Source organism: Lepus europaeus, chromosome 5 (assembly GCF_033115175.1).
Source record: "Lepus europaeus isolate LE1 chromosome 5, mLepTim1.pri, whole genome shotgun sequence".
Taxonomy (NCBI): Eukaryota; Metazoa; Chordata; class Mammalia; order Lagomorpha; family Leporidae; genus Lepus; species Lepus europaeus.
The window spans coordinates 170,713-178,995 of NC_084831.1; positions in this window are offsets into that span (position 1 = coordinate 170,713).

Genomic DNA, 8,283 nt, shown 5'->3' on the forward strand with positions numbered 1-8,283 from the left:
CACGTAGCCCCTTCTCTGAGTGGCATTTGTGGATCGGAGTTGAAACAGTGTAGCAGAGTCCGCCAGGGCCATGGAGGAGAAAATCTTTCAGTGCAGATGACAAATGTGTAAAGTTAATATCAGCTTTTTTTTTTTTTTTTTAATTTAGGAGGCAGGACCCAGTGCTGTGGCGCCGTGAGTTAACCCACCGTCTGTAGTGCCAGCACCCACATGGGCACTGGTGCGGGTCCCGGCTGCTCCGTTCTGATCCAGCTCCCTGCTGATGACCCAGGAAAGTGGCTGAGGATGACCCAGTGCCTGGGCCCCTGAGCCCTCACGGGAGACCCTGATGAAATTCCTGGCTCCTGGCTCCCGGCTGAGACTTGGCTGCTGTGGTCATTTGGGGAGTGAACCAGCAGATAGATCTCTCTCCCTCTCTCTCCCTCTCTCTCTCTCTTTCTCTGTTGCTTTGACTTTCTTTCCTTCTTCTTCTTTTTTTTTTTTTTTAAAGATTTATTTATTTGAAAGAGAGTTATAGAGAGAGGTAGAGACAGAGAGAGAGGTCTTCCATCCGATGGTTCACTCCCCAGATGGCCGCAATGGCTGGAGTTGCGCCAATCCGAAGCCAGGATCCAGGAGCTTCTTCCGGATCTCCCACGCGGGTGCAGGGGCCCAAAGACTTGGGCCATCTTCTACTGCTTTCCCAGGCCATAGCAGAGAGCTGGATAGGAAGAGGAGCAGCCGTGGCTAGAACCGGCGCCTATATGGGATGCCGGCGCTTCAGGCCAGGGCTTTAACCTGCTGCGCCACAGCACCAGCCCCTTTGACTTTCATGTAAATAACTTTAACAAACTATCAAAAGCTTCTCTCAAAAACTGTCTTTAGTTTGTTCCATTTCAGAGAGGCAGAGAGAGCTCCCAGCTGCTCTCTCTCCAGGCGCCTGCAGTGGCCAGGTTCGGCCAGGGTCGGGCGGGTCTGCAGCTGGGACCCGGGAGCTCCATCCTCGTCTCTCGCAAGGGCTGCAAGGCCCCCAGCTCACAGCTCCCCCACTCCCAGCAGAGGCCCCTTTGCTCTCTGCCTTTGTGCACCCCCACCCTGAGCGACCCCACCCCCAGCAGGCGGCAGGTGTGCCAGCCCCATGCCCAGGGTCCTCGGCCACCATGACTGGGACCCGATCACCTGAGCCGTCACTGCTGCCCCCCAGGGCCTGCATCACAGGAGCAGAGCTGGGAGTCGAACCCGCGCACTGCAGCGTGGAAGGCAGGTGTCCTAACCACTAGGCCAAACACCCACTGCGGGAGTGCCTGATGGTTTGTAAAGACGATAGTTATGTATTTATTTATTTATTTGAGAAAGAGAGAGATCTTCCACCCACTGGTTCACTCCCTAAATGACTGCAGCGGCCAGGGTGGGCCAGGCTGAAGCCAGGAGCGGGAGCTTCTTCCTGGTCTCCCGCGTGGGTGCAGGGGCCCAAGCACTTGCGTCATCTTCTGCTGCTTCCCCACGTGCATTAGCAGGGAGCTGGGTCAGACGTGGAAGCAGTGCCCAGGATGCCGGCGCTGCAGCCGGTAGCTTTACCTGCTCCGCCACAGCACCGGCCCCAACCCAAGTGTGCTTTGAAATTGTCCAGAGAAAGGCAAGGACCTGTGGGAAGACAGGAGGAGTCTGGACGGGGAGAGTCAGGGAGCCAGGCCCAGGGACCTGAACACAGAGCCCGAGGCCCCTCCCTGCGTGTGGGGTGTGCACGGGAGGGGCCTCTCAGGGCTGAGAACCTGTGTGGGGAAGGGGCCGAGGCCCTGGGCCTGCTGGGGGTGGGGTTGCCTAGGGTGGGGGTGCACAAAGGCAGGGAGAGTGAAGGGACCGAGCACTGGGGTCCGGGTCAGGTCTGAGGGGGGCTGGGGTGAGGCTCGCTCCCGGTGTGACCGACCCTACAGATGGTAACCCCCAGACCCCGCCCAGAGCTTGCTTCACCCAACGTGTCCCCACACATGGTGGCTGTTCAGGGCCAGCAGTAGCCACATGAGGTGACCTCGAGGTCTACCCACGAGGTGTGTGGGCCCAGGGGCCTGCAAGGTGGGCCCTGAGCTTGTCCTCTGGAGCAAGGGCGCTGCTCCGCTGTGGGTGAGAACGCTGCGGCCCCGAGACACCGGGCTCACATCAATGGCCCCAGCATCCCCTCACTGCCTACCACGCCTGCTGCCCCACCCCCTCCACTCTGCACCAATCAGAACAGATCCCGCCAATGGACTCCTCACTGCTCTGCCGCCCACTTCTCCCCGCTGTCCCCAGGATGTGGTCCTCTGGTGTGGTCAAGGCAGGGAGGGGCCCTGGGCCACAGTCCCTGTGCAGGTGGCACCCCCGCCAGCCCCTCGTGGTCCACAGATGTCCTGGGAAGGTGCTGACTGGCCCCGGGGTCTGTCCAGCCTCTTCCAGGCAGAGACCAGGGGCCTGGCCTGTGACAGCTACCGCAGGCCCCTCCCTGCCGGCCCCTCCCGGGCTGCCTGCAAGCCGCAGAGCTGGGCAGAGACGGGTGTGGTCGGCTTTTTGCCTTAGCTGGACAGAGATGGGCGTGGCCATGGCAGGAAGCGAGGATCCCCAGCCTGAGCCCGTGTCCGCACTGACCCCGCTCGTCTGCAGCCGCCGCTGTAGCTTCTAGGAGTCAGGGTTTCCTCTGAGATCAGAACCGGGTCTCTGGGGTTCCAGTCCCACCGTCCTGGTCCCGTGCAGCTCCCTGCTGTGGCCTGGGAAGGAGCGGGGGATGCCCACTGCGGGGGCCCCGCACCCATGTGGGCGACCCGGAGGGAGCTCCTGGCTCCTGGCTTCATCCTGGCCCAGCCCTGGATGTGGCCATTTGGGGAGTGAACTGGAGATTCTCTCTCTCTCTCTCTCTCCTCTCTCTTTCTGTTGCTCTGCCTTTCAAATAAATAAACATATCTTAGAAAGATGGCTGGTGCCCCGGCTCAATAGGCTAATCCTCCACCTGCAGTGCCGGCACCCCAGGTTCTAGTCCTGGTTGCTCCTCTTCCAGTCCAGCTCTCTGCTGTGGCCCGGGAGTGCAGTGGAGGATGGCCCAAGTGCTTGGGCCCTGCACCCCATGGGAGACCAGGAGAAGCACCTGGCTCCTGGCTTCGGATCAGCGCGGCGCGCCAGCCACAGTGGCCATTGGAGGGTGAACCAACAGTAAAGGAAGACCTTTTTCTTTGTCTGTCTGTCTCTCTCACTGTCCACTCTGCCTGTCCAAAATAAAAAAAGAAAGAAAGACACAGGTCCCTCTGTCCAGGGGCCAAAACCAGGTCAGAGAGTTGTGGATGATAGGTGGGGGAGGGGCAGCACACGGGCCATCCAGGGGGCCTCTGCAGGGTTCTGGGCAGAGCCAGGCGGCTGTGTGTGTGTGTGTGTGGTGTGTACTGTCCGTGTGTGTGATGTCTCTGTGTGTAGTGTATGTAGCATGTGTGCAGTGTATGTGTGAGTGTGTAGTGTGTGTGTGTGTGTGCTGGGCGGGGTCAGGCCCTCCAGTCAGGCCCTCCTTGCCCTGGGGGTGCCGAGAGGCCCACTCGGGGTTCAGGCTGAGCTGGCAGAGTTAGGCCGCGGCCTCCTTGTCTCGGGCAGGATCAGGGTCTCAGTGCAGTCCATAAGCTCAGGATTTGTGCCATCCTGCAGGGCTGGGCTGGGGGCTTCAGGGCTGAGAGGTGAGACACCCCCTGGCACCAGTCAAACCAGGGCTGAGTCAGGGCCTCAGGTGAGGCAGGGCTGTGGCAGGGTGGGGGTGGGGTCCCCAGTGAGGCTTCTGCCCTACACATCCGGGTTAATGGGGCGCAGGTGCACACTCAGGCAAACAAAGGTGGGGTCGGCCTCAGTTTAACCCTTCCCTGGCCGCCCGGGGTCTGCAGGCGGGTCAAGGGGTGGGGGTGCCCACAGCCCTGCTTGAGTGGGCAGGACGGGGTTGTGGCTGGGGAGGGATTGGTCAGATCCCCTTTCCCTTGCCGCCAAGCCCCCTACTCTTCCTGGGCTCAGAGCAAAAGGAAACCCTGGGGCCTCCTCCTGGGGGCAGCTTTGCAGGAAACCTGAGCCCGGACAGGTGCAGGAAGACAAAGGCGGTGCCACTCCCGCCCCACCCCGCGGGGCCTGTGCCCGGGCCCAGCCTGAGGTGGTGTTGAGGACTGAGCCCTCCAGACTTGAGGGGCGTCTTCAGGCTCCATCCCCCCACCTTCTTGTACCCCCCCAGGGCCCGGGCAGTAGCCCCCAACAGGGCTGCAGGTGGCTAAGGGCCACCTGCCTGGGGACTCTGGGGAGACCGTGTCGGCTGAGCCACAGCCTGGGGGCCACGGGACCCCAGGGAGGGTGCACACTCCCCTCCCCCAGGGGCCAGCACGGTGGGTGTCGTCCAGCCCAGCAGGGAGGGACTCTCAGGGGAGGTGGCACCATCTGCTCAGGCGCCAGCCCCCCACCCAGGACCCCTCCTCTGACCCCCAGGGCCCTGTGCTGGCTCTGCCCAGCCTCTTCCTGTGGGCTCCTTCTGCATGTGTCACACACGCTCAGACATGCGTGTATCACAGGTGTGTGCACCTCTAGCCCGTCTGCCCTGCCCCTCAGCGCCGGCAGTCCATCCCGGGTGCGTCCACGTCTGAGGGCTTCCTGCCTCCCCTCGCCTGGCACAAATCTGCGGGGCCCCAGGAGGCGGCGAGGCAGAGGCTCAGCCACAGGGGGAGGCCTGGCCGGGGCTGACCTGCTGCTGACCCCTCTCGAGGCTCAGGGCAGGACTGGAAACCCTGGTCCTCCCAGGTCTATTCCTCCAGGAAGCCCCCCACCCCCATCCAACCTCAGTCTTCCCTGTGGGCAGAGGAATGGAAGCAAGAGGGGACAGAGCTGCCAGCCACGGGCGGTCAGGGCCTGAGGCTGCAGGACAGCCCCCGGGGGCCAGGCCTGGCTTTCCTGATCTGGGACCAACTTTCTGGAAAGCTAAGTGTGAACCCGGACACGAGCATCCTCTCCCGAGTCCTTCCAGCCTGCCGGTCGCTTGCAGCTCTTTCTGGCAGGGCCACAGGGCTGGTTCCCAGGACCAGGCCCTATGTCCCCAGGCCCCCAAGTCTCCCTGGCCCCAGGCCCCCATGACCCCTGGCCCCAGGCCCCAGGCCCCATGACCCTGTGTCCCCCTGTCCCCAGGCCCCCTGTCCCAGGCCCCCGTGATCCTGTGTCCTCCTCCCCAAGCCCCCATGACCCTGTGTCGCCCTCCCCAGGCCCTGATGACCCTCTGTCCCCCTCTCCAGGCCCCCATGACCCTGTGCCCACCTCCCCAGGCCCCCCATGACCCCCTGTCTCCTACCCCCAGGCCCCCATGACCCCCGTCCCCTGTCCCCAGGCTCCCATGACCCTATGTCTCCCTGTCCCCAGGCCCCCATGACCCCCTGTCCCCTGTCCCCAGGCCCCCATGACCCTATGTCCCCCTGTCCCCAGGCCCCCATAATCCTGTGTCCCCCTCCCCAGGCCCCCATGACCCCCTGTCCCCCTGTCCCCAGGCCCCCATGATCCTGTGTCCCCCTCTCCAGGCCCCCATGACCCCCTGTCCCCTGTCCCCAGGCCCCCATGACCCTATGTCTCCCTGTCCCCGGGCCCCCATGACCCCCTGTCCCCTGTCCCCAGGCCCCCATGACCCCCTGTCTGCCTACCCCCAGGCCCCCATGACCCCCTGTCCCCTGTCCCCAGGCCCCCATGACCCCCTGACCCCCTGTCCCCCTCCCCAGGCCCCCGGGCCCCAAGCCTTTGTTTCTGAGAGGCCCAGTGCGGCTGAGGCTGTACTTGATCCACAAACCTCTGTCCCTGACTTCACCACCCAGGCTGTGGTCTTGGTGCCCAAGGGCCGGCTCTGCATCACAGAACCCAAATGTCCAGCTGCGTGCCTCGGGCTGTGGTCAGGGCTGAGTGGGGACGGCTGCTCGCCAGCGGGGGGTCTCAGAGGGCCGGGACCCCCGAGTCTCCTGGGGAAGTCAGACTTCTTGACTGACTGCCACTCAGTGAGAGGCTGACACAGACCCGAGCCCTCCCTGGCGCCTGCTGCCGTCCTGGAGGTGCCCTCTGCTGCCTGCTTCGGGGTTTGTCACAGAAAGATGGGCAGAGGAGGGAGGCTGCGTGCCCCCCACCACCACGCAGGCTGCCAGGGGCCATCTCTGGGCACGGATGGAAGCAAGCGAGGCTGGCAGCCTGGGCTGGACCCGTGGGCACCCCCACACCGGCAGGTGCAGTGCTGCGCCTCGGAGGGGGACAGGCTGAGCCGCCACCCCGAGGCTGGGCTGTGGACGGCTGTCCCTTCCTGGCCTCCTTCCTGGCACAGGACTCCACTTTTCCTTCGGGGGGGTTTCTGTGTTGCGCGTCAAGGAAACCCTCCGCTCTGGGGTTGGCCACTCTGTCTCTGAGCCCCTCGTGCCGCTCCGCCCAGCCTGGGCCTCCCTCCCTGCCAGGCCACCTGACTCTGCATCTGCATCTGAGAAAACCATTTTATCAGAGAGATGGAGACGGATCCCCCATGCCCTGGTGACTCCCAAAACTGACCATGGCTGGGGCTGGGCCAGGCTGAAGCCAGGAGCCCGGAGCTCTACTCAACTCCCCCAGGGTGCACTGAGATCCCGACCCTGGCTGGCTCCCTGGGGGCCCCGTGCCCTCAAGGACTCAAGACCCATATCTAAGGGGGCTGTGTCCAGCCAGGGCAGGGAGGGGACAGTGGCCTTGGGCTGTGGTGACTCTGTGGATGGACGCTGCCCTGCAAGACACGGACACTGGAGGGCTGGGGCCATTGCATCCCCCATGCAGCTGAGCCCCCACCCCCTGAGTACGTGGGACAGATGTCCGTCACCACCGGCGGCCCCCTGGGGATCCACAGTGACCACTGTGGGCTTTGCCACCTCTTCCTGCTGGAGAACCGGCCAGGACCTGCATTGATAGAGTGGCCCACGAGTGACTGTGGCCAGGCCTGGGGGTGTGGGGGTCGTGAGTAACTGCGAGGCCACCTCCGGGGACGACGGAGTGGGTGGAGCCTGAGGGGCTTGGGTGGGGCCCCCTAGGCTGGAGCAACTGCCCTAAGTGGAGGCCAGAGTCCCGAGGCTGTGTGTGTGCTGGGGCAGCGCCTGTGCCCGTGGGAGGCAGAGGTGGCCTCAGCAGGTGGAGGCTGGGCAAGGGTCAGGAAGGCCAGGGGTTGTGGCCCTCTGGCCCTGCCGTGGACTCTGGGAGGAAAACTGCTCCAGGACCCGCCCTTGGTGTGGCCTGGCCCACCTGCTCAGGTGTTCCTGCTGCTCAGGGCCCTGGGTGCTGGGGCCGCCGCAGGCCCAGGTGCGGCTCCTGGAGCCTCCAGGGCCCACGTCTGATGCAACCCAGGTGCCAGGAAGCGGTTGTGACTGCCGGGCTGTTGCCACGGCAGGGAGCGGGCCCTGCCACCTGCAGCGCTAGGCGGCCAGCCCCTGGGGCCCCCTCAGCTCTCCAGGCCTCCAGCTGTCCAGACAGCTGGGAGCCCCAGATGCTCCGCCTTCCCATCCTGAGTGATGGGTCCCCGGAGGCAGGAGAGCGTCACAGAGCCACTGGGCCTCGGGGACAGGCACAGCAAGCATCCCCTGCCGAGCACAGCCCCACACTCAGCCAGGGGCCGGGCGGGGCGCAGGGTGCACTTTGCCAGGGGCTTTGTCTTTTTGTGTGGAAGAAAATTCACACAATGGAAACTCAGCTGCTTTAGGGTGGCGTTCACTGCTCTGACCAGACTGGGCAGCCACCCCTGCCTAGCTCCAGAAGCCACCATCATCATCACCGTCATCAAGCCCTCTAGCCACTGACCCTGCCCAGTGGCTGCCCTCTGACCTGTGAACTTGCCCATCCTGGGGCCTCTCTAGCTGTAGACAGCTGTTCAGCAGGAGCCCTGGCCGAAGGCTGAGCCCCTGGTCATTGCCGGGCAGGCCTGGGCCTCAGCCCCCATCTGGGGTCTCCCAGCTGATTTGTGGGTGGGGTCTCAGCCTGGGCCAGCTGGGACACAATCTCACAGAACCTGAGGACCTGGCCCTGGCTTTGCTCAGAGCTGGGTGTGGGGTGGGGGACCTGGCCAGAGCTCCCCACCCCAACCTGGAGGCCAGGCCAGCAGGAGTTCACTGGGACCTCAGCCGAGGGCGGGGCAGGAACAAAACCGGACACAGAGAAAGGGCAGGGACAGTCAGGGACACTGGGCAGAGGTGGGGTGGCTGAGGGGTTAGGATGCTACTGCGGGAGCCAGGGGCCCAGATGACCCTCGAGGGTGGGACCAGAAGGGGCCTGGGAGGCGGGAGTGGGGAT